The sequence below is a fragment of the Bombina bombina genome, chromosome 1 (genome assembly GCF_027579735.1).
Source record: "Bombina bombina isolate aBomBom1 chromosome 1, aBomBom1.pri, whole genome shotgun sequence".
Lineage (NCBI taxonomy): Eukaryota > Metazoa > Chordata > Amphibia > Anura > Bombinatoridae > Bombina > Bombina bombina.
The window spans coordinates 1,006,121,347-1,006,144,732 of record NC_069499.1 but is presented as its reverse complement, the minus strand read 5'-3'; the positions used below and the strand labels follow the sequence as shown (position 1 = coordinate 1,006,144,732).

General features: G+C 36.1%; 1 protein-coding gene across 1 annotated transcript in view; it reads right to left on the bottom strand.

Moving 5' to 3' along the window:
* Positions 1-22,937, bottom strand: part of ASIP (agouti signaling protein) — a 552,587-nt gene extending 529,650 nt beyond the window's left edge. Inside the window, exon 1 of the mRNA XM_053712938.1 lies at positions 22,623-22,937. The gene's annotated coding sequence lies outside the window, so the exon portion shown is untranslated. The remainder of the gene's footprint in view (positions 1-22,622) is intronic.
* Between the last annotated feature and the right edge of the window lie 449 nt (positions 22,938-23,386).

Sequence of the window (23,386 nt, the reverse complement as noted above, 5' to 3'; positions counted from 1 at the left end):
CACCTCAGATCTGTCTTCTAATTGAGTGAATATATTTATTTTTCTTGTACTTTAGCAGTTCAGGACCCAAAACCAGCTAAGGAAAGGTCCATTAAACAACTGGATCTAATTTCCAAACCTGTTGCTTAAGCCCCAAAGGTTTTTCCAGTTCCTGATGCAATTACAGAAATAATTACCAACTGGAAGCTAGCGGAAAACATGGGATTAGTCAATAATTACCAAATAGTAGCTAGCGCCTGAGCCTACCTAGGTTTGTTTTTCAACAAAGAATACCAAGAGAACAAAGTAAACTAGCTAAAATAAGTACATTTGAAAATTGTTTAAAATTGCATGCTCTATCATGAAAATCAAATTTTGGGTTTCATATCTCTTTAACACACAAAACAAAAAATTTCAAAATTTAGCCCAATATATTAATTTGTATGACCTTTTGCATTGTTCTAAATCTCTATGTACAAATACTGTTATCTGGGCCCTAAGAAGTATGTGACTGACTCAGTATTCTTTCTGGCTCCTAAATGTGAAATAAATCTGTCCCCTTTAAAAATGTGTAGAAAAATACAGGGAAGGTAATAAAGCAATGTTGGATAATCTGTGAGGATAATCACAAGACAAGGGCACCTCCTAGTGTGATAACATCATGGTACTATTTCATATTAAAATATAGAAATATACTTACAAGAGTAGCAGCACCCAATTGTGCTGAGTGAAGCAGTCTGGGAACTTGCAGTGTCCCAGCTAACTGTCCCAGTGTGAGAACCGTACTCCCAGGTATTTCTTAAAGGGAAAAAAGCTCAGACTCTCAAATATAAAAAATATTCCAAATGTAATAAAATACACATATAAAAAACAGGGGACTAATGTAGGCCCTGTATATTTAAAACAGATAGCAATGCGTTTCTCAGAACTCTGTTTCATCAGGCTTCTTTAAACTAAATGAGAGTACTGGCTAATATACACACAAATGACCAATCCCAGATCGGCTCAAACCAACACACCTCTAACACAGGTGTGTGGGTTCCCAATCATTCTTATTATCATTGTTTAGTAAACCAAGGGACCATTCACAACAGTTCATATCATCACATTATAAAATGATGCAACATATCTTTAATGTAAATATCATGTCAACCTTTATGTTGCCTATGTGTGCTCTGTTATAGCACTCCATACCCTATTCCGTTAACTTTGGGGGACTTATAAGCTTATCTTATAAGTTGATAACAAATGTACTAATATCTGTTTATGTTAAAACTTGCCAAAACTTTATGTATGCCATTTTGATATTGATATATTTGTATCTTTAATGATTAATGTTCGTGTTAACTCTATCTAGATGTTTGAATAACCTCCTCGTTTTATATAAAGAAATTGCTTCCTTATATTGTCAGACGATCTGTGAATGTTATTAAATTATATATATATATATATATATATATATATATATATATATATATATATATATATATATATATATATATATATTGTTGTATACACCAAATAATTAATTTTATTTGTAAAACTCCAAATGTCACAGTGTGTAATTTAGCACCCACTTCTTTTGAGTACACAGGATACAGCACAAGCCTGTGGTCCCAATCATCAAAAGAAATTGTTTTCAAAGTAATTTTAGAAAAGACAATGGCCTAGTTAATCTCAGACTGTCATTTCAAAGAAGGGCAAATCACTTCAAAAGAGATGGCCATCTACAGTTTGTATATTGTAAATCTTTGATCAGACATAAGATACGCTTCTCCTAATTAAGATAACATTTAATTTATTTCAAAGAGAAAACTTCTGTCTCATTATCTAAGTCACAGAAACCCCTCAGACGTGTATACCAAGATGAGTGATAAACTCAGACATGGTCTAAATATATGCAAAGATATGGGGCCCCTATTGTGTTTGAATCCACAAATTCTAGACAAAGGAAGTTTGGGCAGGCAAAAACACATGTTTACAGTGTAGCTATGTTGAATTCAATTCTTTTTTTATATATAACTGGTATAATTTTGTTTCTTGTAGAACAATGTATAAAATGTTGGGTTTCATATGAATATGGGAGATTGGTGACCTAAGAAGCAGAGACCAATAACATTCATATTAGATAAATATTTGCCGAGATTGATAAATATTGCAAATAGATATATGAATGTTTAACATTTCTAACAATTATTTCTTTAATTTCAGGCACCTAGTAAGTACACAGATAATTGGTACTTTAAATAATATCCTATGTGTTTTATACACTTAAAAAGAAACATACAAATATGAAATATTAATCTCTGTATGGGATAATAATCCAATGTAGATATAGTTGTGTGAAAACCACATATATTTGCTGATCTCAAAGCATGTATGTGATGTTGAGTGGATGGCTGAAGAAGGAAATTGAATCCAGGATTAAGATATTATAATCCTTAAATTGTTTCATAGAAAATATGGTTTAAAACGCATTTTATACATTATAAGTGAAATACATTCACATGTGGTTTTTAAAATGATCAGGAAAAAATGATACTGTGTGACCCATGTGTATTTGAACATGTAACTTATTAATATAAAGAAATTATGGCATTTTAAAGAAATGTTTTACTGTATAGAAACAATTAAAAGGAAACTGTTTTTCTCTGTCTGCTGCCCCCGATGGCCTTTGGCTGTTAAAAATGAAATTTCCCAGGGCCAATCCGATAAGACCCCCAGGTGTCAAATGAGATGTTCAGTTTTGAAAAGGCCTCCCAAACCAATTCACCAATGATGGTACAGAACAAAAAGGGGTGGGGTTATATCACATGCTAAAACCCCAAGCATAGGTTAGTAAAGGAATGGCTGCTGTCTGTCTGCCAACTGGTAACTGAAATTGTCTGTTGTCTGTCTGCTAACTGGTAACTGAAATTTGCTGCGTTTGAAATACAGTTACTAAAAGGCATAATAGCTACCCTTACTTTTCCACATGCAAAATATTCCTTTTGTATTCTGAGGTAAACTTGGACCTGTTGAGAAATATTGGAAGCTGAATATCAATTTGGTTATATCTGGTAAAGTATAAGAGGTTGCTAAATATAGGTAATATTCAAATCAAAGGTATTTAGTAATTATAATCAAATAGCAGGTTTAAAAGAACAAATTGTATTTTAACCTTGTGTTTCATAGACCTATAACCTGTTAAGCTTGTCTGTTGTATGCTAAGTAATTTATCTTTGCAAATATATAAATATATTTTAGAATTTGTCTTAACTGTAGGTAACTAAGAATTTAATTCAGCTTAGATAAATTGGCATAGGAGTTTGGTTGTTGGCACAAATATTATATACCATTTCTGATGTTTTAAATTGGAATGATATAAAATAAATTGTGGCTATATGGCTGATTGTACTGTTTGAATGTTAGTGGCTCAGATTCTGGTATCTTATGGTATTTTAAATGCAACTCTGATTTGAAAGACTATTGTGAATAAGGCAACTTTAATGATCTTTGCATAGCATATTATAATAGTTTAAATATGTATAGTATTGATTCATATCTGGTTTCCTACAAATATATTTCAATGTGTCTATAAATTTTAACTAATAAAAAGAATTCAGGAATTTACATTAATTTTATTGTCTTAGTATATGCATTTTATTTTAAAGAATAATTATTAAATATATTGTATTATAACCCGGCCATATACTGACAATATTTACTTACCCCACTTCTGTGTGTCATTACTATAATTGTTCAGTAGTGAACATAATAATTTTTCGTTCTAAAGCTCTTATGATTTTTTCTATCCAACCAATTAGGACGGCCTCAAACGACAACCCTTCCCAACTGGCCAGATAGCAAACCCTGTGTTTTAAATGGGGTTGTCTGTGTTTTAAATGGGGTTGTCCTAATACTATTTACATATACGCTGGGATATATGATATCGTCTTCATTATATTACAGTCTATGATCAACCCCTTGCTAATATATTTATATTGTGCATTCACAATGGATTATGTGCTGAGACTGAAATTTAACTTTCATTTATTTCCCATCTCCAGTCAGTTTCTTATAGCAACTTTCCCTAGTTTCATGGGGGTTGTTCTTTAACAACCAATCAAATCCTACCAATAGTGTTTGCAACTATAAGAAAATAAACTATATACACTTGTTCAATAGTCCTCCACTTATTAATTAAGCTAGTATGATAATACATGCCAAAATTGAAAAAAAAAAAAATGAACTGTATATACTATTAGATGTACCTTTTTTCCTCACTAGCATATTTTATCCAGAGGTATGGAACATAGATACCTCTTTTAATCTATACGGACAAAACGTCCCTTTATTGTTTATTATAAAGATTATTCCTCCCATAACTGTAAGCTGTTATGATTAACTCATATTTACTAGTTCACATCTTGAACTATGGTACCTCTATCTTTGTAGACCATACTTCACTTTATTATTGCTTCTCATAGGGATTGTACCTCCCATATTCAAAGGCTATTGTTATTAGCTCCTATTTGATAGTTCACAATTCAAACTAATATGTTTACTAAATAAAAAATCCTGTATCTTAAGTGACTATATATAGATATGATTAGACTCAAATTGCCATATTTATAGTGTGTCAATATATTAAATACCCTATCACAACACAATAGAAACCATTGCGATATATGGAATCAGGGCTGTGAATATAGTGTATAATTTATAAAAATGTGCTAATAGTGTGCTAATAAATTACTATGCAAAGATAGAATCTGATACATGCTATACTTACTAATGGTGTATCTAACCAGAGAAGCTTTTGTTAAGTGAAATACATACACACCCCTGACTAAGTTTATGTGAATTTAATAAAAAATGTATAAAAAAAATATATTCTATAATTATACTAGTGATGCGTGTGCCAAACGTAAACTATTCAGTGATGGATGGGTATCCTCTTGATCATGATAAGTACATATAAGGTGTACATCAATACCAAAATAAAAATATACAACATAAATAATTGAAAATAAAAAGATAATATACATAAAGATAAAAATAAAAAGGTAATGGGAACCCTCAAAATACGGCCATATCAATGTTTTCATTTAATCCTGCTGGAAACAAGGTGTTGAATTTATAAATCCAATAGGTTTTCCTTTGGCATAATTTAGTAAACCTAATGGCACCTTGTTTTAGAGGTATATTTTCCAGGGTGGTTATCTGAAATTGGCACTCCAGGCCTTGATGACAATAAATATGATGTCTTGATTCACTGTGTTTCAGGCTGCCTCTAGTAACATTTCTAAAATCTTCTCCCCATCTATTCCTAACCTTCCTAATAGTTCTTCCTAAATATTGCACCCTGCAAGTGCAAGTCAGCAAATATATTACATAGTTTGAGCTACAATCTATCCTTTCTTTTAATTGGTATGAATAACCTGATGTATTAGAGATGACATTTGTGACCCCATGTGTGGTGTATTTACACATATTACACCTTTTTACTCTGAATCTATAAGCTCCTTTTGTTTGATGTTTATTATTATTCTTAAGTCTTGTATTGCTCTTACTAGTTCTTTTGATCATTATTATTTTACTCAGAGCTAGTTTCTGCTTAATGGTAGGAGCTCTTCTATATGTTATTTTAGGTTTCTCTTCCAATATTCCTTTCAATATTGGATCTCTTTTTAAGAGATGCCAATGTTTTTTGATTATCTTTTTGATGGCTCTATGATTATATTTATAGTTTGTTATGAAAGACATGGTATTATTGCTACTATTATAAGTGTTGACATTTACAGATTTTTTTAGATGGAGGGTTGAGAATAGTCTCCCTCTCCAATTTTCTTGCTCTCAAGTAGCTCTCTTTTATGAGTTCTTGGGGATACCCCTTTTCCTTAAATCTCTTCTTTAGAATAGATGATTGTTCGTCATACATATTTAACAGGGAACAGTTGCGTTTAATCCGCCTAAACTGGCTATAAGGAATATTCCTTTTCCAACTTTCCAGATGATTACTTTGATAATCCAGAATGTTGTTACTATCCACTGATTTAAAATAAGTCCTAGATTGGACCGAGTCTGTCACATCCCATGTCAATACTATATCTAAAAAGGCTATACTAACCGGATGTATGTTGTGGGTAAATAAGAGCCCAAAATCATTATCATTGAGTTTGGAGGCGAATTCCAGAGCTGAATTGATCGACGCATTCCAAATTATTAACAAATCATCGATATACCTTCCATAGAAGACCAGGTTCTCCCTCCAGCTCTGATGGTAGATGTACTCAAATTTTCCCATCGCCAAACTGGCAAAGCTAGGGAGGAACCTGGTCTCCATGGCAGTACCTTTTATTTGTAGATAATAGTTGTCCAAATATTTGAAATAATTATGTTTGAGGATAAAGTCGATCAATTCAAGTAAGTATTCTTTTTGTATAACCGGCATATACATATCATCATACAAGTAATCTGTAATAACATCACATGTCATCCATATATAATGATATTTTCTCTTAATATAATCTCTGTAATAGGTTTGTAGTGTTTCTAATAAATGATGGTAATTGCCTCACATATTTTTGTAGGAAATGATCTACATAAGCAGACAGGTGGTCATTTATACTATTGATACCTGCTATTATAGGCCTACCAGGAGGTTGATTGAGATCTTTATTTGTTTTTTTAAAGGTGGTAAAAGAAAGGGGTATCAGGATTTTTGGGGGTTAGATATTGGCGTTCCTTCAATGATAAAATCCCTTCTCCAAAACCATAATTAATAATAAAATATAATAAAATTAATTTCTTAGTAAATATGGAAGTGGGGTCATGATCTAACGGCCTAAAATAGTCAGTATCCATCAAGATTCTATCTGCTTCTTTTATATAGTCATGGTAGTTTTGTAGAACAATTCCCCCTCTTATCCGCCTGACGTATAACTATGGATTCATTTTTAGATACATTTACCAAGGCCTGTCTTTCATTTGGCCATAAATTAGTTACCCAAAATGTGCTTAGGGATTTTGGCTATATCTTCTAGAATTAAATTCTGAAACAGATCTATATACCACTCCTCTTCCATAGGAGGCATAAATGAAGAGGGAGGACAAAAATCAGAGTGGATATAATCCTCATATAAGCCTTCCACCATATTATTAATGTCACTATATATGACATAGGTTGGGGTCTCTTTCATTCATTTGATCTGTAAGAATGGGGGATCCTTCTAGACCTTTACTTTTCAGGTTTTCAAGTTTTATCATAACCAGATATTAGTAAATTTGTTATCAACTTATAAAATTAGCTTATAAGTCCCCCAAAGTTAACTGAATAGGGTATGTAGTGCAATAACGGAGCACACATAGGCAACATAAAGGTTGACATGATATTTACATTAAAGCTATTGTGTGTCATTTTATAATGTGATGATAACTTGGGATAATATGAACTGTTGTGACTGGTCCCTTGGTTTACTAAACAATTATAATAAGAATGATTGGGAACCCACACACCTGTGTTAGAGGTGTGTTGGTTTGAGCCGATCAGGGATTGGTTATTTGTGTGTATATTAGCCAGTACTCTCATTTAGTTTACAGAAGCCTGATGAAACAGACAGCGTTCTGAGAAACGCATTGCTATCTGTTTTAAATATACAGGGTCTACATTAGTCTCCTGTTTTGTATGTGTATTTTATATATTTGTTATTATATTTATATATTTGAGAGTCTGAGCTTTTTTCCCTTTAAGAAAACCTGGGAGTACGGTTCTCACGCTGGGACAGTGAGCTGGGACACTGCTTCACTCAGCACAATTGGGTGCTGCTATTCTTGTGAGTGTATTTCTAGATTTAGATATGAAATAGTGCCATGATGTTATCACACTAGGAGGCGCCCTTGTCTTGTGATTATCCTCACAGATTATCCTGCAGTTTGACCATATATCTTAACAAGGAGCTGACTCCATCTGACAAGATCTTTGAAGTGTGGCACACCTTTGGTCTGGATCAGAGACCGGATACCTTATTAAAGGACTGTCTCAATTGGAAATCTACTGAAGGACTTAAATTCTGTACAGCTGAGATATATTGTAGTACTCATTAATTACTTATTTGTATATTTCATTAATTACTTATTTGTATTTTCCTTCCCATAGTGTGATTTATAGGAATACATCTAGCTGTTTTATGAGTATTATACTGTTATATGCTATTGAATGTGAAATTTGCAATATCCTAATGTAGTTATACTAGTTGGATAACACAGTCACCTCTGGTTTATCTCTTGAGCGCCCCCTAGTAGTTGACACAAGCCATTGTGTATCAACAGAACAGTAATAAAGCAATGTTGTATAAAAGAGCATTTTAATGCTATAATCTGATATACACATACATACCGCTTGTATTTGCCAGCCATCACAAGCAACAGATGCAAGTGCTTCACAGGTTTTTCTGGTATCTTGGGGGTTAATATATACAAATTCAGTCTGCAACTGCTCAAACTGTGGCTGTCAGTAACAATTTGCCTAAGCAGGGGAAAGGCTCACAGATTCACACAGGACCGTTGGCAGCTCAACTAAAGGAGGGAGCAATTGTCACACTGTTCTCTAGTTCAGTGCTCTCTTTTGCTGCAAGGGAGAGAAGTATGGCAAAACAGTAATGACAATAACATGTTCACGGATAATAGGTTATTCTGTATTAACACCTTATATGCTATACAAAGGCATTAAAGGGACAGTCTAGTCAAAATTAAACTTTAATGATTCAGATAGGGCATGACATTTTAAACAACTATCCAATTGACTTTTATCATTAAATTTGCTTTGTTCCCTTTGGGGTATGTTTCAAAAGCTAAACCTAGGTAGACTCAAACTGATTACTAAACCGTTAAAAACCGCCTCTTAGCTCAGAGCATTTTGAAAGTTTTTCACAGTTAGACAGTACTAGTTCATGTTTGTCATATAGATAACATTGTGTTCACGCCCGTGGAGTTATTTAGGAGTTTGCGCTGATTGGATATACTGCTTGCCTGCCAAAAGCACTGAGATAAGTGGGCAGTTTGCAGAGGCTTAGGTACAAGGTAATTACAGAGGTAAAACATATATTAATATAACTGTGCTGGTTATGCAAAACTAGGGAATTGGTAACAAAGGGATTATCTATCTTTTAAACAATAAAAATTCTGGTGTAGACTGTCCCTTTAAGTGCTCCTGAAGTTTTGGGAATCTTTGCCTCCTCCTAGCAGCCAGGAGTGGAATCCCAGGAGTAATTGCTTGTGTACTATCACCACCTTAAAAGAAATTAATCAGGTAAGCATACATTTTATTTTTGAATATTTAAATTGCAAGTTCATAATAAAATTTAAATTAACATATCCATATATAAAAGTTTTAAAAAGACATTTGCTAATTGTATAGACAAAAAATCTTCTTAAGAAGACCACCATGAAACTCAGGAAACAAGCCATATTGGAAAATCTCAATGTTAATATAATAAAAATTAAATGTAATATAAATTTTCATCAATGTTTGGGACATACCACACAATATAAAGGGATAGATTACAAGTGAAGCGATATGGCTAGCGCGAGAAGTGTGAACGGGAGATTGCTTTGTTCTTTACGCTCAAATCCATATTACAAGTGGTGCGCTGTTAAATTACTGCCAATTTGTGAAAACTTGTGGTAGTTTAAGCTCCCCATATGTTCTATGGATAGCACTGAGCGGTAATGTGAGTTGGCATTACAAGTTGAAAGTAAAAACTACACTATGAACTCCTAAACCTCCATCCCCCACATCGCAAAGTAACTTTCTATACTATAAACCCCTAAGCCCACAACCCCCCCTCATCGCAAAGTAACTTTTGACACTATTTACCCCTAAGCCATCAGCCCCCACATCGAAAAGTCCCGACTACACTATTAACCCCTTAACCACCGGCTCCCCAGCGCAAAGTAACCCACTAACAGCTAAACCCCCTAACCTAACAGTTAACCCAAAATAGAGTAACCCTAACTTTACAAAAAAAACTAACTACCTTTATAAAAAAAAAAAAAAAAAAAAAAAAACTTACCTGAAAAATAAAAATCGAACCTTACCTTTAAAAAACAAACAAAAAAACCTACCATTACTGGTTGAAAAAACCCTAACATTACAAAAAAAAACTAACATTACAGTAAAAAAAAAAAAACATTGCAAAAATAACAAAAACAAATTACAAAAAATAAGAGTTATGCCTATCCTAACCCCCCCAAATAAACACACCCCACTCACAATCAAGCCAAAACATGGTCTGTAAACACTACAAGAGTTAAAAACACACAGCGCAACATGATCACTCTGTATGCACGCCAAAGTGCTCTGTAAACATTGCTAGATTTAAAAACACAGAGCAAATGTAAATTTGGCATTGCAAAACAATTTTAGAAAAACAATCTCATAGCCATTTCCTCATCAGGATAAAATAGTTTTAAGAACTAACTACTCTTTCCTTCATAGGGGCCCATTTATCAAGCTCCAGATGGAACTTGAGGGCCCGTGTTTGTGGCGAGCCTGCAGACTCGACAGAAACACCAGTTATGAAGCAGCGGTCTAAAGACCGCTGCTCCATAACCTGTCCGCCTGCTCTGAGCAGGCGGACGGACATCGCCGCAATTCAACCCGATAAAGTATGATCGGGTTGATTGACACCCCCCCTGCTGGTTTCCAATTGGATGCGAATCTGCAGGGGGTGGCATTGCACCAGCAGCTCACAAGAGTTGCTGGTGCAATGCTGAATACGGAGAGCGTATTGCTCTCCGCATTCAGCGAGGTCTGTCAGACCTGATCCGCACTGTCGGATCAGGTCCGACAGACCTTTGTTAAATAGGGGACGATATATCAAAGTCTAGTTAAATACATTAAAAATATTTAAGATAATAAATATTACGCTACTGTTTAAAAATAATTACACATTTTATTTACCAACAATCTTGATTGTATTCAAACAAAAACATAATACACATTTACAACAATTCAGCAATTAACCCATAAATAAAATATTTAAAGGGACATTAAAATAGATTAATTAAATTTAAATTAACCAACTCAATGTAAATTAAAACACAAAAATAAAAAAGTAACACATTGTAAACAGGACACATTATTAAGCAAATTCCAGATTTCTGCATGATAATGACCATTATAGGTTCAATGACAAAATGAGAGTGGGCTAATGGAAAACACTGGCAGAAACACATAAGGCAAGAATCTGTGTTCTGTCGAAAACTCAAAGAAATCGAAAACTCCAAGATGACGTCACTTCCGGTGACTCTTCCTTTTTCACTATCTGTTTATTCCTCGGTCTGGGGGGGCGCACCACCGATCCTCTGGCATCCACCCCAAATAAACCATGGGGAATGAGATTTTCAAGGGGGGCTTAACCCCCCTTGAACACTCCCGGCAGAGGCAAAATAGATAGTGAAGATAGGCGATTACAGTCCCATCTGATTGGTTCGTGTCTGCGTGTGAGGGACTGCAACACTTATACAGATTCCTAGTAATCTGATAGTTGTATGGCAACAACTTTTTTGAATATATAATGGTTTTGTGTAGCAAATACAGTTCAACACACTGAGAGCTATGGAAAGCTACTATGCAGCACAAATAATAAATTCACTTTAAGAAAAGAAAATAATATCCTTAACGCAATAATGACTTGTACACTATGGAAAAAAGCAAATAAACCTTCCCAGACTGGCAGTTTTCTCACTGATGCAATGGATCAGAATATAACTCAAACTGGGAGTCTTCAATACTTCAGGAAATAGATGGCTGGCTTGCCACAAACTTGCATTCATCAAGCAATGAATCATGTGCTTGCTGGTGATTAAGTACCTGTCTGGATACTTTGAACTTCCCCTTTTCTTAAAGGTGTAGTCGTCTCTATTTTCTGAATATTACAGTATCCCCTCCTCAAGGAATCTTCTATGAAGATTCAGGTTTAGGTTTATCAGGATGTAAACAATGGAATTGTGATGTAAGCCTAGGAGCATGGACTTTAGAATGATGGACCCAGGAATCCTCTTCTGGACCATAACCTCGCCAACGTACGAGGTAATTAAGACTTTGATTTTTTATTCTGGAATCGAGAATCCTTTCTACTTCATACTCCACTTGGTTGTTAACTAGAAGTGGAGGTGCTGGAATGAGTTGACCTGCTGGACAGATATCTTTTTTGTATGGTTTAAGCAAGGAGGCATGAAAGGTTGAATGTACTCTATAGGTGTCAAGAACAATAGCATTTGAATGTATAATTCTTTTTATAGGGAATGGACCTGTAAATTGATTTGCTAGTTTTTTAGATGGTACATTTAAATTTAGATTTTTTGTTGATAACCAAACTAAATCTCCTTGATATTTGGGGGAAGGTCTGCAACGTAGGTCATAGTAATGTTTCTGTTTTGTTTGTGCTTCTTTTTGATTGCTATGGAGTGTATTGATACCTTGAGTGATGGGGGCCTAGTTATCAAGCCGTCTACTTTACCTGCCTTCGCCGGTTCAATACGCCCGCCTAAGCATGTCTACCTTCGCCGACACGGACCTGCAAAATTTCGCCTAAGTTATCAATAAATCTGTCAAAAAGCCGCGCACCAAGTACGGGGCGATGAGCAGTGGACTGTGAGAGTTATCACTAATCCGATCTCGCTGCTCTTCGGCTTCTTGACAGCTTTATTGCTAGCCTGTCACTAAGCACCCACACTAACTACACTGTTCTACCCCCTATACCGGCGCCCCCGGAGCCCCCCACAACTAAATAAAGTTATTAACCCCTAAACCGCCGCTCCTAGACCCCGCCGCAACTCTTATAAATGTATTAACCCCTAAACCGATGCTCCCGGACACCGCCGCCACCTACATATTAACCCCTATCCTGCCCCCCTATACTGCCGCCACCTATAATAAAGTTATTAACCCTTATCCTGCGGATCCCGGACCTCGCCGCAACTAAATAAATAGTTTAACCCCTAAACCGCCGCTCCCAGACCCGCCGCAACCTATATTAAACTTATTAAACCCTAATCTGTCCCCCTAAACCGTCGCCACCTATAATACATTTATTAACCCCTATCCTGCCCCCGCCTAAACCGCCGCTACCAGACACCGCCACCACCTATATTATACCTATTAACCCCTATCCTGCCCCCCCCTATGCCGCCACCACCTATAATTAAGTTATTAACCCCTATCTTGCGGATCCTGGACCTCGCCGCAACTAAATAAATAGTTTAACCAATAAACCGCCACTCCCGGACCCCACTGCAACCTATATTAAACTTATTAACCCCTAATCTGCCCCCCCATACACCGTCGCCACCTATAATACATTTATTAACACCTATCCTGCCCCCCCTACACCGCCACCACTGTAATAAAATTATTAACCCCTAAACCTAAGTCTAACACTAACCCTAACACTCCCCTAACTTAAATATTAATTAAATAAATCTAAATAAAATAACTATCATTAACTAAATTATTCCTATTTAAAACTAAATACTTACCTATAAAATAAACCCTAAACTAGCTACAATATAACTAATAGTTACATTGTAGCTATTTTAGGATTTATTTTTATTTTACAGGCAAGTTGGTATTTATTTTAACTAGGTACAATAGCTATTAAATAGTTATTAACTATTTAATAACTACCTAGCTAAAAGAAATACAAAATTACAAGTAAAATAAATCCTAACCTAAGTTACAATTAAACCTAACACTACACTATCATTAAATAAATTAAATAAATTAAATAAATTAAATACAAATAAATACAAATAAATACACTAACTAAAGTACAAAAAATAAAAAAGAACTAAGTTACAAAAAAAAAATTTTTTTTACAAACATTATAAAAATATTACAACAATTTTTAGCTAATTACACCTACTCTAAGCCCCCTAATAAAATAAAAAAGTCCCCCAAAATAAAAAAATTCCCTACCCTATTCTACATTTAAAAGATACCAGCTCTATTACCTTACCAGCCCTTTAAAGGGCCTTTTGCAGGGCATGCCCCAGAGAAAACAGCTCTTTTGCCTGTAAAATAAAAATACAACCCACCCCAACATTAAAACCCACCACCCACACACCTTTACTCTAACCCACCCAAATCCCCCTTAAAAAAAACCTAACAATACCACCCTGAAGATCTTCCTACCTTGAGTCGTCTTCACTCAGCCGAGCCGAATTCTTCATCCAATCCGGGCGATGTCTTCATCCAAGCGGAGGCTGAAGAGGTCCATCATCCGGCTGAAGTATTCATCCAATCGGGGGCTGAAGAGGTCCATCATCCAGCTGAAGTCTTCATCCAAGCGGGGGCTGAAGAGGTCCATCATCCAGCTGAAGTCTTCATCCAAGCGGGGGCTGAAGAGGTCTTCCATTCGGCTGAAGTCTTCTATCAAGCGGCATCTTCAATCTTCTTTCTTCCGGCTCCATCTTCATCCCGCCGACGCGGAACATCCAATCAGCCAATCAGATTGAGCTTGCATTCTATTAGCTGTTCCGATCAGCCAATAGAATGCAAGCTCAATCTGATTGGCTGATTGGATCAGCCAATCGGATTGAACTTGAATCTGATTGGCTGATACCATCAGCCAATCAGATTATTCCTACCTTAATTCCGATTGGCTGATAGAATCCTATAAGCCAATTGGAATTCGAGGGACGCCATCTTGGATGATGTCCCTTAAAGGAAACTTCATTCGTCGGGAGTTCGTCGTGGAGGAAGGATGTTCCGTGTCGACGAGATGAAGATGGAGCCAGAAGAAAGAAGATTGAAGATGCCGCTTGATAGAAGACTTCAGCCGGATGGAAGACCTCTTCAGCCCCCGCTTGGATGAAGACTTCAGTCGGATGATGGACCTCTTCAGCCCCCACTTGGATGAAGAATTCAGCCGGATGATGGACCTCTTCTGCCCCCACTTGGATGAAGACATCGCCCTGATTGGATGAAGAATTCGGCTCGGCTGAGTGAAGACGACTCAAGGTAGGAAGATCTTCAGGTGGGTAGTGTTAGGTTTTTTAAGGGGGGTTTGGGTGGGTTAGAGTAGGGGTGTGTGGGTGGTGGGTTTTAATGTTGGGGGGGTTGTATTTTTATTTTACAGGCAAAAGAGCTGTTTTCTTTGGGGCATGCCCCGCAAAAGGCCCTTTTAAGGGCTGGTAAGGTAATATAGCTGGTATCTTTTAAATGTAGAATAGGGTAGGGAATTTTTTTATTTTGGGGGCTTTGTTATTTTATTAGGGGGCTTAGAGTAGGTGTAATTAGCTTAAAATTGTTGTAATATTTTTATAATGTTTGTAAATTATTTTTTTATTTTTTGTAACTTAGTTCTTTTTTTATTTTTTTGTACTTTAGTTAGTGTATTTATTTGTAGGTATTTGTATTTAATTTATTTAATGATAGTGTAGTGTTAGGTTTAATTGTAACTTAGGTTAGGATTTATTTTACTTGTAATTTTGTATTTCTTTTAGCTAGGTAGTTATTAAATAGTTATTAACTATTTAATAGCTATTGTACCTAGTTAAAATAAATACAAAGTTACCTGTAAAATAAATATAAACCCGAAAATAGCTACAATGTAATTATTAATTACATTGTAGCTATCTTAGGGTTTATTTTACAGGTAAGTATTTAGTTTTAAATAGGATTCATTTATTTAATGATAGTGTAGTGTTAGGTGTAATTGTAACTTAGGTTAGTTTTTATTTTACAGGTAAATTTCTCTTTATTTTAGCTAGGTATCTATTAAATAGTTAATAACTATTTAATAGCTATTCTACCTAGTAAAAATAAATTGAAAGTTGCCTGTAAAATAAAAATAAATCCTAAAATAGCTACAATGTAACTATTAGTTATATTGTAGCTAGTTTAGGGTTTATTTTATAGGTAAGTTTTTAGCTTTAAATAGGAATAATTTAGTTAATAAGAGTTAATTTATTTTGTTAGATTTAAATTAGATTTAATTTAGGGGGTTGTTAGGGTTAGACTTAGCTTTAGGGGTTAATAATTTTATTATAGGTTGCGGTGGTATAGGGGGGGCAGGATAGGGGTTAATAAAAATATTATAGGTGGCGACGGTGTAGGGGGGGCAGATTAGGGGTTAATAAGTATAATATAGGTGGCGGCGGGGTCCGGGAGCGGCGGTTTAGGGGTTAAACTATTTAGTTGCAGCAGGATAGGGGTTAATACATTTATTAGGGGTGGTGGCGGTATAGGGGGGCAGGATAGGGGTAAATAGGTATTATGTAGGTGGCGGCGGGGGCCGGGAGCAGCGTTTTAGGGGTTAACAGATTTCTTAGAGTTGCGGCGGGGTCCGGGAGCAGCGGTTTAGGGGTTAAAATGTTTAATATAGGTGGCGGCGGTGTAGGGGGGGCAGATTAGGGGTGCTTAGACTCGGGGTACATGTTAGGGTGTTAGGTGTACACACTTCCCATAGGAATGAATGGGATGTCAGGCAGCAGCGAACATGAACTTTTGCTATGGTCAGACTCCCATTGATTCCTATGGGATCCGCCACCTCCAGGGCGGCGGATTAAAAACCAGGTACACTGGGCCTTAAAAGTGCCGAGTGTACCTGCTGGGATTTTGATAACTCCCAAAAGTAGTCAGATTGTGCCGAACTTGCGTTCGGAACATCTGGAGTGACGTAAGAATCGATCTGTGTTGGACTGAGTCCGGCAGATCGATGCTTACATCACCAGATTCTACTTTTGCTAGTCTGTAGGGCTTGATAACTAAGGCGAATCAGCCTCGCCACAAATACGCTGTGGAATTCCAGCATATTTGAGGTTGACGGCTTGATAACTAGGGGCCATGGTCTCTAACAGTTGAGTCACTGGCAGAGAGTTGCTTGTAGAGGAAACCAGAGGAAGTGAATTTGGGTGGTATCCATAATTTGCAAAAAATTGAGTGGTCTTTGATGAGCAATTAACAAAATTATTGTAAGCAAATTCCGCCATGGGTAGACATGGAACCAGTTATCCTGAAGATGGGTGGTGTAGCAAAGAAGATATTGTTCTAAGATTTGGTTTGCCCTTTCTGTTAATCTGTTTGATTGGGGATGATATGCGTTTGTTAAACGGGAGTCTATTTTTAACATTTTGCATAGCTCCTTCCAAAATTTTGATGTGAACTGCGTACCACGGTCAGTTATAATTTTAGATGGTAAACCATGAAGTTTTACTATGTGAGAAATGAAAACTTAAGCTGATTTGATAGCGCCAGGTAATTGGCATAAGGGTATAAAGTGTGCCATTTTTGTAAGATGATCCACAATAACAAGAATGGTGTTGTATTGGTTTAACTAAAAGAGTTCAACTATTCAGTCCATAGAGATGACATTCCACAGACGATTTGGAATAGGTAGTGGTGTAAGAAACCCAAAAGGCTTTTAAAAGTTCAATCTTATTCCTGGCACAAACTGTGCAAGTAGATACATATTCATAAATACTTTCATTCATCTTTGGCCACCAATAATTTCTTCTCACAAGTTCCAAAGTTTTGGTGATTCCAGGATCTCCTGAAAATGGAGAATCATAGCAATGTTTGAGAATTTGGTTGTGTAATCAAGAAGGAATGTATAGAAGATCACTGTGTGGTAGTACAAATCCTGTGTCATTGTGTGTCTGTAGTTAAGCTGGGATAACTCTCGATGAGTTTGCTGAGCTATTAGGATCTCTTCTTCGAATGACATTAGAACCCCAATTATTTTCTCAGGTGGTATTATAGCTGTAGGAATTTCTGAACCTAAGGGAATTTCATATTGCCGTGAGAGAGAGTCAGCCTTTAAATTTTTTGCTCCAGCACTGTATGTTATAAGAAAATTGAATCTGTCAAATAGAAGACTCCATCACACTTGTCTAGATGACAGAGTTTTGTTGCTTTTAAGATATTGCAAATTTTTATGATCTGTGAAAATAATGAAAGGTAATTTAGTGCCTTCAAGAAGATGACGCCAACATTCCAGAGCAGACTTAATTGCTAGTAGCTCCTTATCTCCGATGGTATAATTTAGTTCTGCAGGATTCAGAGTTCTTGAGTAGTAGGCTATTGGGTGTAGTGCTGATAAATAAATTTGATCTTTGAGAGAGATACTGCCCCAATGCCATAACTGGATGCATTGACTTCTAGAATATACTGGTAGTTCTGGATTTGGTAGTTGAAAGGATGGGTCCGGAGATGAATTGAGATTTAAGATGATCAAATGCATGATGTGCATCTGCATCCCATTTAAACTTGGTATTGGTTCCTGATAATCTAGTCAAGGGTTCTAACAATACTAGAGAATTTTTTTATTAAATTTGCGGTAAAAGTTAGCAAATCCCCTGGAAATGTAATGCCTTGCATGTTGTGGGTGCAGGCCAAGTGGTAATTGCTGAAACTTTTCCTGCATCCATTGTACACCCAAGTGGTGCGATTACATAGCCCAAGAAGTGGACGGGTATCTACATGGAATTGGCATTTTTCCAGTTTGGCATATAGACGATGATCTTGAAGTCTAGCTAGTACTTATCTAACATGCTTTTGTGATCTTGTAGAATTTTGGAGTGTATTAGTATGTCATCTAGGTTGAAGACAATGCAGACATCAAGTAGATCTTTGAAGATGTATTTTATGAAGAATTGAAAGTGGCCAGGGCATTGCATAAACAGAATGGCATCACTTTATATTCGAATAAGCCATAGTGAGTCCTGAATGCTGTTTTCCACTCATCCCCCCTCCTTGATACTGTATGAGGTTAGAAGCCCTTTTGAGATATAGTTTGGTGAATTTTTTTGCCTCATGTAAGCATTCAGGAGCTCAGGAACCATCAGTGGTAGAGGATAATGATTTTTTATGGTTATGTTATTCAATTTTCTGTAATCAATTATGGGTCTGAGATTTCCAGCTCCAGCTGATGGATGTTGGATGTATGGATGAATCATTTTCTGAGATTATCATCCAGATACTATCTAAGATGCTGAAGTTCATGTTGTGATAGAGGATATATTCTTCCGAAACTGATTTTTGAACCCGGTTTAATATCTATAGGACAGTGGTATGACCTATGGGGAGGTAAATCTTCAGCTTCTTTAGGATCAAATACCTCAGCAAAATCTTGATAAGCAGTAGGAATGGAGTTAACAATGTGTAAAAATTGGTACATGTGGAAAAACATGTTGATGAACAAAAAGGGGACTGAAATGTAATGTTTTCAGACCAATTAGCCAAGGAAACACAGAATTATAGGATGAATAACATCAAATGATATATATTATGAATGTCCAGAATTAGTTGTTACCTAATGGGAATAGTGTGGATGCGTGATTGGCCCTTTAAGGAAGTATGAACCATTAATTACTTTCACAGGGATAGGAGTAACTTTTTTCACACAAGGTATTTTATCTTGTTTTAACATTAGCATCAATGAACAAAACCAAAAGCTCCCGGGGATCAATCATAGCTTCTGCCTTGACATGGACTTGATCCCTTTGCAACGGATACCAAAAGAGAACAGTAAGATGCTGTTTTACTTCTGTTACAGACTGGAAGAGAGAACATTTTACCCTGGCATCTGAACAGGTTAGGCTGGGACAGGTAGCAACAGCATGTTCCTTGCTGGCACAATATAGGCACAAATTTGCTAATTATCTTCTTGATTTTCTACTCTTTGTAAAGAGGCCATTTTACAGTTCCTATTTCCATAGGTTCACATGGGGTAGTAGTCTTTTCAACTAACATATTAGATTGCCTTCTTGCGTAGAATTCAGGTACATACTTTTCAGCACGTCTTTCTCTCAGATGGTGATCCATGGTAATGGATAATTTGATGAGTGAATCTAAAGTATTTGGAAGATCAACTCATCTTTGAACTGTTCACAGAAGCCTAGGCAAAATTGATTTTTGAGACTTATTTTGATTCCATTGTGAGTCAGATGACCTCATTTTGAATTCTATCACATAGTCCCTCAACAGGATGGCCTGCCTTGTTTTAAAGCTCTCAGATTGATCTCGGCAGTAATCTGCCTATTGGTATCCTCATATAAGGCTGACATGGCAGAGAAAAAAAGCATCCAGTGAGTTAGAATGTCATCTTTATTTTTTAGTTTAGTGTTTTAGTGTGAACAAGAGCTTGCAGGGCATTCTTAAACTCTCTATATTCACTACAAAAATCCTGAGAAAGGAGTAGGTGGGTTAATGTTTGGTTCTGGGAAATCAGCAGAATTAAAGAAAGGCTGATCCTTCCTTTCGGCTAGATTACGAGTTTTGTGGTAAGAGCTTCTCGGTACTAACTTGCAAGTTATTGTCACTGCTCACTTACCTACAGCGCTGGTATTACAGGTTTGCAAAAACCCGGCGTTAGAAGGCAAGAAGTGAGCGGTAGAGCAAAATTGAGCTCCATACCGCTCTCCAATACCAGCGCTGCGGAGAGCTGCGGTAACCTGGTTTTACGTGCTCGTGCCACGATTTCCCCCATAGACATCAATGGGGAGAGCCGGCTGAAAAAAGCCTAACACCTGCAATAAAGCAGCGTAAAGCTCCGTAACGCAGCCCCATTGATTCCTATGGGGAAAGAAAAATTTATGTTACACCTAACACCCTAACATAAACCCCGAGTCTAAACACCCCTAATCTTACACTTATTAACCCCTAACCTGCTGCCCCCGACATCGCCGACACCTACATTATACTTATTAACCCCTAATCTGCCGCCCCAATGTCACCGCCACCTACATTATACTTATTAACCCCTAATCCTGCTGCCCCCCCCAACATCGCCAGACACCTACATAATGTTATTAACCCATAATCTCCCGCCCCCAATGTCGCCGCAACCTACCTATACTTATTAACCCCTAAACCTAACCCTAAGTCTAAACCCTAACCCCCACTAACTTTAATGTAATTAAATAAATCTAAATAAAAATTACTATCATTAACTAAATAATACCTATTTAAAACGAAATACTTACCTGTAAAATAAACCCTAAGCTTGCTACAATATAACTAATAGTTACATTGTAGCTAGCTTAGGTTTTATTTTTATTTCACAGGCAAGTTTGGTGCGTTTTACTGTTGGGGGGTTGTTTGTATTATTTTTACAGGTAAAAGAGCTGATTTCTTTGGGGCAATGGTAGTTTAGGATAGGGTTTTTTATTTTGGGGGGGCTTTTTTATTTTGATAGGGCTATTAGTTAGGTGTAATTAGTTTAAATATCTGATAATTTCTTTTTTTATTTTGTTTAATTTAGTGTTTGTTTTTTTTTAATTTAGAATTGTATTTAATTAATGTAATTGATTTAATTGTAGTGTAAGGTTAGGTGTTAGTGTAAGACAGGTTAGATTTTATTTTTACAGGTAAATTTGTATTTATTTTAGCTAGGTAGTTAGTAAACTATTTACTAACTATTCTACCTAGTTTAAATAAATACATACATGCCTGTGAAATAAATATAAAACTATTAGTTATATTGTAGCTAGCTTAGGGTTTATTTTACAGGTAAGTATTTAGTTTAAATAGGAATTATTTAGTTATTAATATTAATTTGTATTTAGATTTATTTTAATTACATTAAAGTTAGTGGGTGTTAGGGTTAGACTTAGGGTTAGGTTTAGGGGTTAATAAATTTAGTATAGTGGCGTCAAACATTGGCGGCGGCAGAGATTAGGGGTTAATAAATGTAGGTAGGTGGTGGCGATGTTAGGGACAGCAAATTAGGGGTTAATAATAGTGTTTGCGATACGAGAGTATGGCGGTTTAGGGGTTGATATGTTTATTCTAGTGGCGGCGATGTCCGGAGCGGCAGATTAGGGGTTAATAATTTTATTTTAGTGTTTGTGATGCGGGAGGGCCTCGGTTTAGGGGTTAATAGGTAGTTTATGGGTGTTAGTGTACTTTGTAGTACTTTAGTTATGAGTTTTATGTTACAGCTTTGTAGCGTAACACTCATAACTACTGACTTTCAGTTTACATTTCAGTTTATGGATCTTAAAGTTTTAGGGTGTACCGCTCACTTTTTGGCCTCCCAGGCAGACTCGTAATACCGGCACAAAGGAAGTCCCATTGAAAAAGGACTTTTTGAAAGCTGCAGTAGTTACGTTGCGTTACAGCCAAAAAAGTGTGCGGTGCCCCTAAACCTGCAAGACTCGTAATACCAGTGGTAATGAAAAAGAGCCTTAACGCTGCTTTTTCACTCATACCGCAAAACTCGGAATCTAGCCGTTTGTGTTTTTAAGGTTAAATTCTCTTCCTGCACTTCCCTTAAACCTTGAGTTAAGTTTTCCCACTTTCTGTGTTAAAGTGGATATGTGTTTAATTAACTCATTTAGATCCATCTATGAGACTTTTTGGGCTTGATGAAAACTGCAACACTTATACAGATTCCTAGTGATCTGATAGTTGTATGGCAACAACCTTTTTTTTAATATATAATGGTTTTGTGTAGCTACTATGTAGCAAATACAGTTCAGCACACTGAGAACTATGGAAAACTACTATGCAGCACAAATAATAAATTCACTTTAAGAAAAGAAAATAATATCCTTAATGCAATAATGACTTGTACACTAAGGAAAAAAGTAAATAACCCTTAATGCACTAATGACTTGCACATTAAAGCAAAAAGTAAAATAATCCTATATACCAGCAAAAGGTTTTAAGTAGAGGCTTGAACGATACTTGCAGTTTTAGTTGAATTTCTCTTAGGTCTGTGCTACTGTAAAAAAGGGTTAAGATTCTTGTGCAGCTGAATTCTGAATGAAAGCTGGAGGAGGGATCTCAGGATTGTCTTTTAGGAGTTATTGAAGAAATGTAAAATATATCCTTGTGCAGCATGCAAAAATAGTTCCAAAGGCTGTGAACTGTTAACAAGAAACAGAGCATTCCCAGACTGGCAGTTGTTTTCTCACTGTAGCAATGGATCAGAATATAACTCAAACTGGGAGTCTTCAATACTTCAGGAAATAGATGACTGGCTTGAAACAAACTTGCATTCATCAAGCAATGAATCAGGTGCTTGCTGGTGATTAAGTACCTGTCTGGATACTTTGAACTTCCCCTTTTCTTAAAGGTGTAGTAGTCTCTATTTTCTGAATATTACATGGATAGGATGCACAACCAATCAGATGTTGGATTCACTGGAAGAGACGTAGTCTTGGAGTTTTAGATGTCTTGGAGTTTTCGATATAGGAGCTGCACATGAAGGCAGCCATTGCCAAAATCTAATGGGGCTTTTCTTATTTAATTTTTTTTTAACATAAGCAAGTAATTCCATATTTCTGCATGATAATGACCATTATGGGTTCAATAGCAAAATAAAAATCTGACAGAACAGATTTTTTTTTTTGTAAAATGTTTACATTACACATTTTGATAATTGTATTGGCCGCTACAAAATATTTAATACAA